Source organism: Amblyomma mixtum, chromosome 7 (assembly GCF_055824585.1).
Source record: "Amblyomma mixtum isolate Tamu chromosome 7, ASM5582458v1, whole genome shotgun sequence".
NCBI lineage: Eukaryota > Metazoa > Arthropoda > Arachnida > Ixodida > Ixodidae > Amblyomma > Amblyomma mixtum.
The window spans coordinates 21,022,522-21,039,219 of NC_143018.1; the positions used below are offsets into that span (position 1 = coordinate 21,022,522).

Sequence of the window (16,698 nt, forward strand, 5' to 3'; positions counted from 1 at the left end):
CGATCAGCTCCGTATTGGCCAACGACCGCCAGAAGTGATGAATTTTTGACATGCATCTATCCCAGGGCTTGCTATAAACGTGAACAAACAATGCTAGCGCGTTTTTCACTCGCCGGCGGCCGGCATCAAGGCTGGCAGGCCGGCCCGGCGTGGCTCGGCCCCGAGTGCCCTGAGGAGCGCGCTGTACGTCATCACGACGCTGCCGCTCTCCGCGCTCGCTTTGGTTCCCGCTTCCCGTCGTTGCGTCTGCCGCGCGCGGCTCGTCGTTGACAGCTAGCAAGTTGCACGCAGGCGACGAGATGCGATCGGACGTTGCGGCGCCGTTAGCAACAGCGCACCGCAGTGAATCGCACTCACTTTCGCACATGTGTCTACGACTACCGGAAGTAAACAAGCAGAGCGCCATTGCTTGACGTATGCATGGGCGGAGCATCGGCCCGTCTTTTCTTTTTTTTTTCGGAGCGAGCCCCGCGTGTATGAGTTGAGGGTGGTATGTGGGGGAGAGGAGGAACATCATTTTTAATCGGCGATATCTTCGGTGTTGATGGAGTTCGCTTAACAATTTTTGAGGTGCGGCGACAAGTGATGGAATACCGATCTCTCGTGGGCTTTTGCTAACCTTGGCAAAGAGCTTTTCAGGGTCCCTTTAAAGACACGTTACCAATATCAAAGACACGTTATCAATTGTTGATTAAGGGAAGATTTGCACTCCGGTTGGCACATTAGAGAATTATAGCATAGGGCGATCCGCGATCCGCTACCGTGATCTGCTTCCGCGAGGCCCCACTGCGCTTGCGCAGAACGCCATGGCGGCGCCAGATGGCGCCACGCTCCCGTCAGCTCCGTGCGCGCCTGCCGTGTCGAACCAATCAGCGCGTATGTCGTGGTGCCCCGCGGAAGCGGATAACGATAGCGGATCGTGGATCGCCCTATGCTATATCTCTCTATTAACAGGGAACGAACAGCGCCAGAGAGATCCGTTATCCAGGAACTCCACGGCATAACAATGATCTGGTAAGACTTTTTGCACGCACTCCCTCCAAAATTGCATTGTAGGTGATAAAACTGTGCTAACAAAAATCAGACGGTCATCTTCCAGATAGGCAAATATTTGGAAAGTTGAACATCTGGGCGCGCATGTATTGAGGAGTTCAACACCAAGCAACGTCTCTCATAGACTTAGTCGCTTTGGGACGTTAAACCCCATAAACCAAACCAAACCAAGTAACGCGACTCAGAGACCCGAGGCTGACCTTATCCTGGCAGGCTTCTTCGAGTGCTTCTTGATGTGGTCCACGATCTCAGTCGCCAGTCGTGCTCCGAGGGTATCGAAGTTTCGGAACGTTACTTCTCGCTGGCGTGGGGAGGAAGACCAGCGGATAGCGACACTGTTACGTTCTTGCGAATAACAGAATAACGAATAACGGAAATAGCAAAAACGATACCGTTGCTACTGCCGTTAATACTGGAAAGTAATCATACCAACAATTAACTAAATAAATTAGTCACCGTCACTGGCAGCGTCGATTTCAGCGGTGGGCAAGGGCCTTCAATGTCTACACCGTCCAAGGTAACCGTATCACAAACTTTCTAATCCAGAGAAGTTTATCTGAGCCTCGGTCGTCCGCCCTTGTGTTTAGAGTCCTCCAGGGACTAAAGAAATGATAAAATAAAATAGACGATGACCACACCAAAAGGGGTCATATGCCTGTTTCGTCTCGTCTACGTTTCCCGTCGCACTGTATGCACTATGCCACTGTAAGGCATGCCACTGTAAGGCATGCCTCGTTATCTCTTTTGTGCATTGCGTGTACTGCCCATGTCCATTAACTCCCTTTATCTCGGGTCAGAACCACACTTCTCTAAACCATGCTGCTCACTCTCTTAGCATCACAGATGAAATTCTCATTTTGATCGCTAGTCGGATTGCCATTGCAAGTTTTGGCTAATGAATACCGCTGTTAGAAAACCGCTGTTAGAAAATATATTGCGTCTTGCATCTCTTGCCAACGTCGTAAACGGAGCACGTCTGCCCCTGCGGGCCTTCTACAGCCTCTCCCCTGTCCTTTCTCCCCTTTTGAAGTCGTTGGGATTGACCTCTACGGTCCCTTACCATTAACACCAACGGGCAACCGTTGGATCGTCACTGCCATCGACCACTTAACTAGATACGCTGAAACGGCCCCTGTTCCTTCCGGCTCTGCTTCAGAGATCGCCCACTTCTTCCTGAACGCCATCCTTCTGCGCCATGGAGCTCCTCGTGTCCTTATTAGTGACCGCGGCAAGTCCTTCCTCTCCAGCATCCTTGCCGAAGTTCTTCACGCCTCCAGAACCGTGCACAAAACCTCTTCAGCTTATCACCCTCAGACCAATGGGCTCACAGAGCGCTTTCATCGCACGCTGTCCGATATGCTAGCCACCTACATCCAGCCCGACCACACCAACTGGGACACCATGCTTCCCTTCGTTACCTTTGCATACAATAGTGCCGTGCAAAGAACCACCAACTTCTCCCCATTCTTCCTTGTGTATGGACGTCAACCTACCTTCACCCTCGAAGCGTCTTTCTTCTCCGCCCCCTCAACCTCTTCCAGACTCTCTCACGAACAGTTTACTTCTCGTCTTACCTACTGCCGTGCCATTGCCCGCCTGAATACCGACGCCTCCCAAGCCTCCCGGAAAAACACCTATGATCTCTCCCACCGTGCCATATTTTTTCACCCTGGTGATGAGGTACTGCTGTGGACACCAGTGCGTACCCCGGGATTGTGTGAAAAATTTTTGAGCCGTTATATTGGTCCGTATACTGTACTCGAACAAACGTCCCCGGTGAACTATCGCGTTGCCCCTGTTCATCCTGTTAATGATCGTCGTTGCCGAGGTGCCGAGATTGTTATGTTTCCCGCCTCAAACCCTTTGCCCGTCGCCCTACTGTGCTCTAATCTGCGCCCGGGCCGGTCGCTTTCGTACGCGAGGGGAGAAAGTGTAAGCACAACATGCGACCTTCGTCTTCATCTGTACATATCCATCATCATCGCTCGAAGCACAACATGCGACCTTCGTCTTCATCTGTACATATCCATCATCATCGATCATCTTCTTCTTCGAAGGGTTGGTCGCCATACTTGCGGGTGCCATTAAAGCTCGCTCCATCCTGCGCTCTGTCTCCTGTCTCACAATACATGTATTCAAAAACAGAGGGAATTGGTAGCTGAAGTACACAGGAAATAAAGCTAACTACTGTGTTTTTAGCTTCTAAGCAGTGCAGATGATCCTACTCTTGCTGACAGCGTTTGTTACACCTGTGACTGAATTATTAATCACGAATATTGTGGCACATGGGGAGAAGGCCAGCATCCTATAAGATTTTCAAGAATAGCCGAGACCGTGCGAGTGTGTTGCGCCTAAGAAGAACCGTACAGCTTAGTTATTTAGAGATACGGTAATCGATGGCGTTGAATTGAGACGAATTCAGAAAACTATTCCCAGGTTTGAATGTTCTGTAATCAACTCGGGCGACGACCAAACAAAGTAGTCAATGATTTCAAAGCCAAGGCGTCAGCCAGCGTTTGGCTGCCTTACCCAAGGACCTCATTGCCTTTCGGGACTCTCATGAGACTTTCGCAACGCCGCACTATAGGCAAGCAGATGGCACACAAGAAATTCTGCTGCGAAATAGCAGGTTCTCAGAATACGCCGACCAGCTCAGTTGCTTGCGGTGCAGCATTAATGCTTGGTTTTGGTTTTATGGGGTTTAACGTCCCAAAGCGACTAAGGCTATGAGAGACGCCGTAGTGGAGGGCTCCGGAAATTTCGACCACCTGGGGTTCTTTAACGTGCACTGACATCGCACAGTACACGGGCCTCTAGAATTTCTCCTCCAAAGAAATTCTAGCCGCCGCGGCCGGGATCGAACCCGCGTCTTTTGGGTCAGCAGCCGAGCACCATAGCCGCTGAGCCACCGCGGCGGCAGCATTAATGCGTTGAGTGCTTTCAAGGACCAAAGGAGACAGAGACTGTACGAACTGCTCCTTGGCTTTCTCGCATGTAGCTGTGAGCGCTGACTACTGGCAGGAAAAAGGGAAGCGGGATAGTTCACCAGCTCAGTAGCTCTCTTTGCTGTGACAGAACGTAGCGAGCATGGAGCGTTGCTTGCGACACCTATCGGAAAGGGTGGTGCTCACGTGACCTTGGCCTCCTCACCTCGTTCGCCCTGGACATGAGGAAGCGGACGTTGGAGCAGGGCAGGGCGAGCTCCAGGAAGACGCGGAGCAGGCGCAGATCGGTCGAACAGCCTGAGCATCGCAGAAATGGTAGGGAACCACCGTTGTAGAGCGTAAAATGCCTTTATCTCTCGTTCTCAGCAATTGCAGTAGGACGCTGTCTCCTAATAGCGGCGATGTTCACGCTCCCATCAAGGCTGACGCCGACCAAGACGCGATTTTCCGTCCATAGTATACTTTTATACAGGAGAGGACTGGACTACATTCCAACCCACGCCGGCGCGCGAATAGCAGCGCATTTACCTAACGCCCCACCTATAGGCCATCAGTGCTGGAAACGTTCAGCCTCCCTAACAGGAATTTGTGCGTGCGATTAGATTAAGCAAATGATAGACAGCTGGATTGATTGCACATAAGGATTCATAGATCGCGCCGCTCTGTGGTCGATGCACTGATAACAGGTGACGGGGCGTAAGGAACAAAGGGAAAGGGCACAAGCACCATCTTCACCAGCGGTTATTCTTCATACCTGGTATGAAGGTCCTGCACGTTCACGTGCTCGGCTGTGGTAGCTGAGGGCTGCATATATCGAACGGGACCTAGGTTAAAAGGGTTTCTGTGAAGTGGACAAATGTGAATGAACTTGCTGGCTTACCGACAGCACGTTTTCAGCTTCAAGAATTGTAGTCGTAAACCATTGCCTCCAGAATTGTAAATGCTCATCAATGCCCGATAATGACGAATCAGGCCTTTGCCTGTCAGGCTCTCCTGCCCTGCACCGTTCATTAGCTTCTGGGGCTATCCTAGCTTAGGGTGGACACGACTGCCGCTTGTTGCGGAGGCAACAAGAAGTGCTTGCGATGCCGCAGCCTGATTGACATAACACGGGAGCTCGCCACTGCTAGCCACAAAGGGAGTGATCGGTGAACGAGACATCCGAACTAGTGCCATTGAAAAGCGTATGATCTAGGAGAATTTGACGATACAGGGGGCGCTGCTTACGCACGCGTGATCGCCGTTTCGGGTGGACAAGTAGCATCGTCGTGAAGGGCACATCAGATAAAAATTTTTCTGCAATATCAGATGCAAAGCTTTTGTTTTATTACCGCCTTTTCCGTGAAGTCAGCCGTGACTATCAAGTCACCCACCTACCAGGTAAGAAAGATAATATTGACGAAGAAACAATACGCAGCCGCTTATCAGAAAGGCGTGCGAGGGACTGGAAAAGAACGTATCAAACGATCAGATGGAAGATATGCAGTGTCTAATTATGTTGGCGCACATTTCAGCCGTCAATTACATAAGACGAAAACGTAGCCTGAATGAATCAAAGCTTCTAAACGTATACTAACTAACAAAAGATGTACGCACCGTACATTCCGTGCACCAGCACGATCAGGTGAACGTTATCCGACATGGCCGTCTTGGCTTGGGGAAAGCTCAACGCGAACAGCTCCGAAGCGTCGGGCCTGCGTGAATGCAAGCGGGAAATCTGGGAACGGTTATCGTTCTAAACATCACCGAAGAAGCTTGCCACAGCGCAGAAAAGAAAAGAAATAAAGTATTTGGACAGTATTTGGATCAGAGTGAACGCTCACAAGGGCAGTAATCTCGTTTTCCAAGCTTGCGTTGCAGCTCTGACGCTTTTCCTACGCCACATTTTTAGCGTTATATCCGAGTGTAGGATGGCATAGGAAAGGTGCCGATAGCGCTCATGCTGCCGTGGCGCCGATCGCTGGATTCAGACGCGTCTTACTACGTAGACTGACTTCGAACGTACTGTAGTTGCGTTTCTTTCCACAGTTTATCCCGGTTGTGGCTTAGATACTAAGACGTGCAAAAGTGCCGGCTCTGCACACATGTTAACACCTTTCAATTAGTCCTTTTTGTAACAACCTATCCCTATCTTTTTTATCGCTGGCGAAGGTCTCGAACCCAGTCTGCGGCGACGGACGCAGATGCCAAAAGAAGAGGTCCTTAAGTGCCGCTGGAAACAATTCGAAGCTGGACACAAGATCGAGGATTACGGATCGAGAAATCCACGACGTGTCGCTGTTCACGACGGAACTCCGGAAGCTATCGTGTTTTAATTCATGGATCTCTAAGTGGGCGTGATTTTAAATCCCTGCCGCATTATTCTATCTTTACCATATTTCCCTGGGTGCTAACAAACGTCTTTCAGTGTTTATGCAGTGCGTTTTACCCAGCTTCGGCGTCTCCACGTTTGTACAGTCGGGGACAAAAGTCTCCGGACCAAGTGTTCCTCAAACGAAGCTTATAGCTCTACTATCAGGCAGCGGCTGGAGACCGCACTTGTGGAGATAGAAGAACAAAAATTTAACTTTTACCTCCACAAGTATGGTCTCCAGCCGCCGACTAATAGCAGTACTACCTGCTACGTTAAACGAACACGTGGTCCGGAGACTTGTCCCCGACTGTACGTTAGTGGACGAGTAAAGTTGGGCCAAAGTGGTGATCACCTGTGGGTCTGGGTGGTGTACTTCGGCACATGAAAAAAGCGTTGCGGGGAGGGGGGGGGGGGGGGAGCGGAAGACAAGACATTAGAGGGACACATCACGCTATGACCAATTGCTGAACTTTAAGGACATTGGCACTTACAGGTGAGTTCGAGCAGGAATATTCCACATGAATAGACATTTCTGCAATGGCCTAGAGCAAATGTGGCGTCCTGTATAGTTCGTAAATGACGCCTACCAGTAGCTGCTAGGCTCGAAAAATATTCATTAGCATTTGTTTTCGTTCATCGGCTGGTAACTGCGAGGAATGGGAGTCTTCCGTATGAGGATGTTTAACAGTATACAGCCATAAATAGCTTAGACGCCATGGGGATATTGAATAGAGCAGTAGTGGAACGCATGTGTTCTGATTCTTTTAGATAAGTTATTACCAACAAACCCCGGTCAAGGTTTCCTGAAATTTATATAAATATCTAACAATGAAAAAAAATTACATTTTTTTTTCTCAGCGCGGCATCCAGCGATGTCGCTCATGCCGTCAAATAAATGAAACCAAGCGTAATCAAGTTATTGCACCTGATTAGAGAACTGAGCATCATCATCATCAGCTTGATTACGCCCCCTGCAAGGCAAAGACCTCTCCCATGTCTCTCCAACTGACCCTGTCCTTTGCCAGCTGCGGCCACCGTATCCCCACAAACTTCTCATTCTTAGCCGCCCAGCTAACTTTCTGCCGCCCCCTGCTACGCTTGCCTTCTTTTGGAATCCACTCCGTTACCGTTAAGGACCAGCTTTTATGCTGCCTTCGCATTACATGCCCTGGCCAAGCCCATTTCTTCCTTTTGATTTCAACTAGGATGTCATTAACCCGCATTTGTTCCCTCACCCACTGTGCCCGCTTCCGGTCTCTTAACGTTACACCTATCATTTTTCTTTCCATAGCTCGCTGCGTTGTCCTTAAGTTGAATAGAGCCCGTTATTTTAAATAAGCGTATTATGTCACTCTAAAAGAAAAAAAGCAAATTCTCAGCAGAAAAGGAATCGTTTTCCCGTGTTTCGACTGCTATGCAGGCAACGGCGGTTTTCTTCCGTTATCTCCGAATAAAATTTCACTCACGTTCGCCATGGAACGGGTATCTTGAGGGACTCCCACAGCCCTCGCCTCAGTTGGCTGAACCTACAACACAAGTTACGTCATGATTGATCAGGACAACATGCCTCACTGTAGTTTTTTTTCTCTCGTAACCCTTATAGCGACGAAACAAAAATGATTTCGAGACTTGCCGCAGCACTAAGGCGATAATTAGCACAGGGAAGGCGCGGGAAGTCCCAAAGAGTCTCACATGGCTTTCAGGAACCCCTGAGTGCAGGGAACCAGATAAATTCCGACCATCAGAAATTTCTTGACGTATACACTAATATCGCACAGTCCATGGGTGTTTTCCCATTTCGCCCCCGTTGAAATGTGCCCGCCTCAGTCAGGATTGAATCTCGCCACCTTGGGCCCGGCCTCCGAACTCCATAGCCATTACGCCACGGCGGCCGATTAATAAGGCATTCGGCAAGAACAATACTTTGTCTCTAGCAGTTTCCCACCTCAGAGTGTTACGTTGCCATGCTGGAGTAATAGGCATCGGTTTTGCTGCACTACATTACGACAGCTAGACACCTTAAAATAAACAGTTCAGGCATGCAGCAGCTAATAGTAAACCAGCGCTGAAGTTTGCCATGTCGATTGCAGCGCCGCAACACACAGCCTAGCGAGAGAAGCAAGTTGCAGTTTTTGGTGCACTCGTCGTGTTTTTCTACGCCACCCTCTTGAGCTTATTGGCATGAGCTTCCGCGGTCTGTCGAAGCCACTCGTGGCGTGCGTCAGCTATCTGGACTACGTCATGAGAGGCTAGGTAACGAGTGCTATCAGCCAAACGCGGGCTTCTAATCGCTCATAATGTGCTATCACTTTTGAAGCGGCCCAAGCGGCTGACGCAGCAGTTTTTAGTCACCCCCCTGGGCAGCGCAGGTTCCTTATGAAATTTTGGTTTTGGTTTGATTTATTGGGGTTTAACGTCCCGAAGCGGCTCAGGCTATGAGGGATGCCGTAGTGAAGGGCTCCGGAAATTTCGACCACCTGGGGTTCTTTAACGTGCACTGACATCGCACAGTACACGGGCCTCTAGAATTTCGCCTTCATCGAAATTCAGCCGCCGCAGCCGGTTCCTTATGAAGTGACAGTGCGCAGCGTCACTAGGTTCAACCATGGTCGAACGCCCGAACCCTTACAAAGGCAAAAAAGAAGAAATGTTACAAATGCCTGACGCCTCACTTTCACGTTTCAGCATTTTCTACTTTTTAATCCACTCGAAAAAGCCGAAATTTGGTACGGAGACTTCAGACTTGCGCGAATATGAATGGGGCAAAGCCTAGGCCACAACAAATGTGGATATGGGGGTGGCACATTACCTCTGGGTGTCGTAGATTCTATAGCAGCCCGAGTTGGCGTTTTGATAGAGTTCGGACAGCGCCGGAGACAGGGAGGCGGCCGACGGTCGCCGGAAGCGGAAGTAGGTGGCCCGCAGCTGACGGTTGCAGTTGCACACCTCGCTCTCCGGATGTGTGCTGAGCGCCAGCAGCTCCATGCTGCCCGCCGTCAGCGTGTGCACCGACGCCAGCTCAGCCACGTCGTCCTGGAGGCCGCTGGTGCCATCTGCGGGCGGGCAGCAACACTAAAAAACTAGCAAGTTGCTCGATGGTGAATAGAACGCTACTACGTAAAGACTCTGACAAAAATTAGCGGTGTAATCCGTGCTACGGATGGACGACTACACTGTAGGAATACAAGCGTGCTGACCCGTGTTCTTAGGTGATAGAAACATGATATGCGCATGAAATTTTCAGATTCGATTTAAAATAGGTTCTTCCATGTCAAGCGCAGGGTGAACTCTGGGATAGTTGCGACCAGCAGGAGTGTAGGCAACGAGCGCATGCTTGCAAAGGACGTGTCCCATGCGGAAAACCTGTTGCACAAGCCGCGAGACTGCTCCGAAATTTGCACCAGTAGGGAGGGGGGTTGCTGACCATAGAACGGTTCCGAGGGGAGGGATGAGGCAGACAGCGAAAGAAACGCGGACGCTAGCTTTGGCACAAGCATAATAAAGACTTTTAGCATTGCGAGTACCGCTGCCGAACCACGCGCCTCCTGTGCTTACACGCTGATGCGTCAGGCGTGCTGCACCCAGCTCGCCGGCACGTGGTGCCATCTGGGGCCCTCATGGAGGACTTTAACCGCTGTCAATGCCTAGGTATTTCAGTGCAACAATTTTCTTAGTGATGCCGTGCATATTTATTACCACAACGTTGTTATCATAGGTAATAATTTAAAACATCCGCGTACTTGGTAGAGCAGATATCGACGCTATTTTTAACACTTACAAAGAGAGCAAACAAAAATTGAGCGTCGTTCAAGCAGCCCCTTGAGCACTTATGCAGGTTCTATAGTATAGGGCTAGATGTACGGACGGACGGCAACCAGACAAACGTTGAGGACCAAAGGAGGCGAAACTGCATTGGAAGATCAGACTGCAGAGATTGATTCTATCGCGGAATGAGTATACGCCCAACAAAGGACGCTTTGTAGAAGATATGACGGCGGTATAGAAGAAGTGTGCGGTTGCTTTCTCGCACAGTGATATTTCTTGCAGCAAAGCAAGCTTTACAGGTGATACGAATGCAGATGGCTCTTTTTCTTGGAATGTCAAACAATGTTCGGCGTGTGGTCTCACTGGTTCCAGGTAACGGCCGAAAGACAACATGTGACTTTTTATTTTTGTTATCATACGATGACGTCACTGGGATGAGGCTCAATGGGGAGATGCGTTTTTTTTGTTCTTATGGTGAGCGAAAGAAATGTGAGAAATTTTTTATAGATTTTTTTATATCCAGATTGATTAACACTGCATTAATTTTAGCTCAACACTTTCCTTGCGCCTTTCAATGCGTCTCACTTTTGCGGCGTATCACCACAACTTTGCCATGCTTAGAAGCACGTCGCTCTGCGATTAGCCCCAGCGCCGTCAGCAGCTTGCCTTCGTCCGCTGTCGCAGGAGAGGTGAGCGGGCGGTAGCGCTCCTCGAAGATTATGGGCGTGTTCTTGTTGTTTCCGTCCAGCGGCCAGCACTCGATCTCAAGCAGGGGAAGGCTCTTGAAGTAGTTCGAGCCGCGGATCTTGCGTGCCAGCTGCCGGTACATGTCTTCGCTGCGGGAGACCGTGGGGGAGAATTAGAGTGCAGACGATGTTTAAGATAAACTGCCTTATGATCACTAGTGGACGGTGAAACTTACATTATTGCTCAGATTTTTTTTTTAGTTTCATGACAGTTTCATCTGATGTACCTTGTTAGACCCCTGTAATTATACAGGGTGTTTCACCTAAGGCATTACACAATTTTTAAAAATAGGCTTTTTGAGTTCGAAGAGCGCTTTTTATGGCATAACATTTTCAGCGGTGTAGTACATACGAACACAGCTCAGACGTGCTACCTAGCGGACTGGTTTACTAATATTGAATAGTTAACTCTTTAACTATTACTTTTTCGCTTCTTAATTATTGAGAGGGGCGTAGCCGACCGCAAGTAGTATCCATACCAGTTTTTTATAATTTCGAAAATGTGGCTACACTCGGCGCTGTGGCCCAACAAACGTTGGCTATTTCGACGAGTTACGTCTACTGAAGAGGTTGAAATAAAAACTGGTATGGCGCAAGAAACGGGGACACAGAAGGCACACAAAACACAGGACTGACGCCAAAGACCAGCAGTCCTGTGTCAGTCAGTCCTGTGTTTTGTGTGCCTTCTGTGTCCCCGTTTCTTGCGCCATACCAGTTTTTATTTCATCATGAACCAACTCGCCCAAACTAGAGTTTTACTGAAGAGGTTGCTTTGCCTGCAAGCTTCTCGAAAGTGCATGTATTTTAGCGCGATTCCCCCCTATCTTGATCAATTTGCGTTAAATCCATCTACCTGTCATCTCTCTGCGTTGCAAATGTAGTTATCCGAAATTATTTTTTCGCTTTAACGATGTTGTGAGTAATTACGGCGAACTTGAACCTGCGTACGCTTTCCAGTGATAACACGCAATAAAAACTCCCCGTTCAATATATATATATATATATATATATATATATATATATATATATATATATAAAGCGAAGTATACGCTTCGTTAAAGGAAACATTTATTCTACTCGACGTTTCGATCGGAAGACCGATCGGAAGAAGATCGGTCTTCCGATCGAAACGTCGAGTAGAATACATGTTTCCTTTAACGAAGCGTATACTTCGCTATATACTCTTGTAAGCAGTCAAGTACTCCCTGCTTCCGCAACCTATATATATATATATATATATATATATATATATATATATATATATATATATATATATATATATATATATATATATATAACAGAAGCCAACAGCCACAGAAACCAAGGGGCACAGGGGATTTTTTGTTAATTATTTATTTTATTTGTGGCCTTGATAAATTTAGAATATTACTGAATATGTTATCGCTTAATGCTAATTGATTAGAAAAGCAGAAGAAGAAACAACCACATGCCGCCGGTTAGCATTAAGCGATAACATATTCAGTAATATTCTAAATTTATCAAGGCCACAAATAAAATAAATAATTAACAAAAAATCCCCTGTGCCCCTTGGTTTCTGTGGCTGTTGGCTTCTGTCATATTTATAACGAGCCCCTCATTCCCCTTCCCTTATTTGCTTATATATATATATATATATATATATATATATATATATATATATATATATATATATATAAGGCAAAGTCACCAGAAATTGAAAAAATAAGAGGATTTAATTCACGACGTTTCGGCTGGAGGGCTAGTCTTTTTCGAGTGGCCCTCCAGCCGGAACGTCGTGAATTAAATTGTTATGTTTTTAAATGTTTGATGACGACTTTATCTGATATATATATATACAAATAATATATATGCGCCGACACTCACCCCACCACGCCGTCGTAGTAGACCGCGCCGGCGCCCTTGTCGAGAATGAGGTAGCCTTCGCAGAGCCTGGCGGTGCGCGCCCGCTGCAGTGGCTCGTAGAGGACAAAGCGCAGCTCCTGGTGTCCCACAACGGCTTCCAGGTATTGCTCCCACAGCACGACCAGGATGATGCTCAGCTTCTTGGACTCCTCGTCCCGGAAGCACACCGCCTCCGGCCTGTCCAGAGTGCTGTAGCGGCTGACCCGGGTGCGGGCCTGCGCACGCGACGACGCCCATGGGGCTTTCAGGGTGACTTAAAGCTACCCTCCACAGAAAGGCTGTCGTTTAAGGAAGCTGGTTGTATCGAGACATATCTGCCCAAAGGCGAACTGGCGCGAGTCTTGTCTTGTGTGGGTTGTCCTCGTTTTATCGGGCCAGTTCGCATTTATATAGCTATGTCTCTCCACGTAGTCTTGTGAACAAATGGTTAGTAAAACAAAGTAATGTGGAAGTTCCTCGATGAAGCCGCTATACTAAGGCAGAACGTTTTTTGGAAGTGCGGTAGAGGCTATACAGGAAAGGGACGGAGACGGGCTTTATCCCTGTGCCGTACTGTTCCTTGTTTGGTTCTAGAGCTTCCCCTTTTTCACCCCTCCGCAGCTCCAGCCAGAACAGTGAACAACCAACCTATCCCCCCCCCCCCCTCCTACGGCACTGGAACAAAAGCCCCTCCCCTTTAGTTTCCTGCCTAGCCTTCGCAGGATTGCCAAAAAAAAGAAAATAGTTGCACCGAGTTATAGTCTCAGTCATCATGTCGGTTCCTACGTTCTTTTATCATACTACTTGAGAAACTCTCAAAGACCCAATGTGTTGAAAATCCGGTGGTCCAGCTGGACCAATACTCGGAAGCTTGCTGAGGGTAGCGACGCCTGTAGGTGATAAAATAAGCTGTTTACAATTTACAAAACTCCGAGGTGATCGATAACACCGCTGTTGTATGAGAGGCATGCTGTAATTAAAATGCATGATATATTATTCTGATACATAAATTAAAACAATAAAACCATCCTTAGATTACACTCTTCCTGAAGTTAACGAGGATGATTGGGAATATATTTTGTTTGAATACTTCCGATAACGCCTCCGTATCTGCTTAATTCCGCGAAGCAGTGTTTGCCAGCTGGCATGATCAAGGAGTTCCGGTTCCGCTTATCGCCCAGCCATAGCGAGTCCTCGTTGACAGAGCTGGTCAGCCCCTCCTTCCAAGAAGCTCAGATTGAAGGATTGTAGGGACAAAAGGGATTGTCTAAAGATGCGCGAACATCTCCTTTGTTTTCACTAGTATGGAAAGACGATCTCCACAATAGGAACAGAGAGGGCTGACGACAGGAATTACTGTATGCAGTCAAATAGCGGCATCTGGAAAATGTCGGTCTTTAGCTGCCCGAAGAAAGTTGTTTGATAAGAGTTTGGTGAAAAGGGCAGGAAAGTAAGAATAAAAACACATTGATTTCTTTTAAGGTTTTATGGTGGTTTTAGCGTCCCAAAGCGACTCAGGCTATGAGGGACGCCGTAGTGAAGGGCTCCGGATATTTCGACCACCTGGGGTTTTTTAACGTGCACTGACATCGCATTGTATACATGGGCTTCTAGAATTTCGCCTCCACCGAAATTCGATCGCCGTGGCCGGATCGAAACCCCATCTTTCGGATCAGTAGCCGAGCGCCATAGCTTCTAAGCCACCGCGGCGGCTTTAAACGCATTGCGTATAAATGGCAGAACACCGTTGGGAGCTTTGCACATGGTCAGTCGCGCATGTTCGCGGGCTGGTTTGTTGCCTCTTTCAGCTGGATAAACGTGGCGTTTATAGAGGAAGTACCTAGTGAAAAAAAAAAAGACGGCCCCCATAAATAGAAGAGCTTCAGGGTCATTTTAAACTCATTTTAGAAGCCATATCTTGTAAACGAAGCTTCCTCAAAATTTTGCCAAAAGCTGGCTCCAAATGTTAGAGAACAGGAACACTTCGCTTCTTAGACTCCTCCAAGTTACAAAATATTGTGTTCCTGGCTATGTAGTACCTGCCTATGTGCCTCGGATTACCGTAAGCCCTACAACCGACTTAAATATTAAGAAGCCTGCCGACTGATTCTCGCTGATACGCACACATATACGGAGGAATCAACCCTCACCCTTTCTGAGCCGGCGTCATTTCCGATGTACGCTTCTCGGCTCTCTGAAAAAGTGTACAGTTCAAACTCGATAACGTGTACTGCTCAGAGAACAGAGAGCATGACAATAACATGTTATGTTTTTCTCTGATTACGCATTTTGCGTTGTGGGCATGCAAGCCAGTTTTTAAATTCAGCGTCTTAAGCGTGCTTTTAAGGCACTTGTAAACTACCTACAGAAGTGCCGACGCGAAGTTCAACCTAGAAGTTCAATGTAGAAGTTCGACCCCATGCCATTGTTCTCCCTCTTCGTCGGTGCTTTTCAAATGAGCCGCATTGCGGTGTTTAGCCAAAAAATTGCCCGCCAACACACACTGCTTTAGTGTTCGACTTAAGAGCGTTGGCTACGGGAGCTTCAAGTATTTACATCGGTGTGCTCAGCAAACAGAGAATACATAAACCAAACATCCCCGGATGTTTCCTTTTCATAGAGATGTTTCCTTTTCGGAAACATTCCTACTTCTGAGACATAAGCAGCGCCATCTACCTCATGAATTTTGCACTACTATTGCGATTTACAGCCACCTTCGCTATACCCGATATATTTCCAAGCTACATCAGTTAGTACATTTAATAAACGTGTGTATCACAACACGACAAATCGTTTGACATCATCCAGAACCCCCCGCTACAAGCGATTCGGCCGTAATGGCCATATGAAGGTCCTCGGAATGCACGGTTCGGGGCCGGAAAGGTCGTCGTTGCGAATCCCACACATACTTTGGGCTTCATCTAAACTAATAATTTTATTCTCAGAAACATTCCAAGTAATTTGACACCCCTTGGAACATTCTGCGTCAACCGGGTGGTCATCAAATTTTATGCAAATGGTGGTTCCGGGAGGGTCCCACTTCGATGGCCACTATAGTGGCCCATATATAAAGATCGAAAATATCGGCATGAAATGAAGCGCTACGCGCCCACTGTCGCTATGTCATATAGTGTGGTCACATGGTTGCTGTTTTGGCCAATTTGACCAATATTACAGACAGACGCGTCCTTGACAAACTTAAGTAGTAAGAGCCAACGCTCATAAAAGTTTCCAAAAGTGAGTCCTCTGCACCTAGATAACTAGAGCAGCTCGAAAACGCACTTAACCCGTAGCACCCCCTTGAAACTCCCCCTTTTCACACCCTCATTCATCCCTTCAGTGGCAGAGAAGTCAAATAAGAAAAACACATGTTTATCGGTTGCTGCTGCAACAAATGGCCCCCATAGATTTTGCCCTGCTCTGAACGATAGGTGTTAAGGATACTAGACATGCAGTCCTGTTCACAGCGATATTGGTTGTTGTCTATATGTTCGCACGTATAACACACTTGCTAAGCTTACTCCTTGCAAATCGTCTCATTGGATAAGGTATTCGGCCGGCGAGCATGCATGAGCCATATACGGACTGTCCTTGTGAGCAGTCACCACTTGCCAAAAATTCAGGGGGGCACTGTTGACCTAAAGTGCGGCAAGCCGAAAGCCTTTCGCGCGATGTTGCTGCTTGTGTCACTGATGTGTGGTTAAGATGTTAATTAAGTACACAATTGTTTGTGAATATTAAATGCTACTGGAGGGCGTTTGGGAGGCATCCGTCAGATTCGACGCCTTTCTACAAACACTTTCCAGCGTCCTAGACAAGGAGAACTGCATATGCGCTGGCAGGAAGTAGCGTAGCCATTAGCACGCTCGGCTGCGGAACGGAAGGATGGTGGCTCGAATCCCACCGTGCACAAGGATTTTTTAAAGCGAAAGCTTTACTGCTTGCACTTTCAGCC

At 47.9% G+C, this 16,698-nt stretch overlaps 1 protein-coding gene across 1 annotated transcript in view; it reads right to left on the reverse strand.

Moving 5' to 3' along the window:
• The window catches only part of DCP1 (decapping mRNA 1), a 174,514-nt gene that overhangs the window by 55,664 nt on the left and 102,152 nt on the right, over positions 1-16,698 (reverse strand). The window lies entirely within an intron of this gene.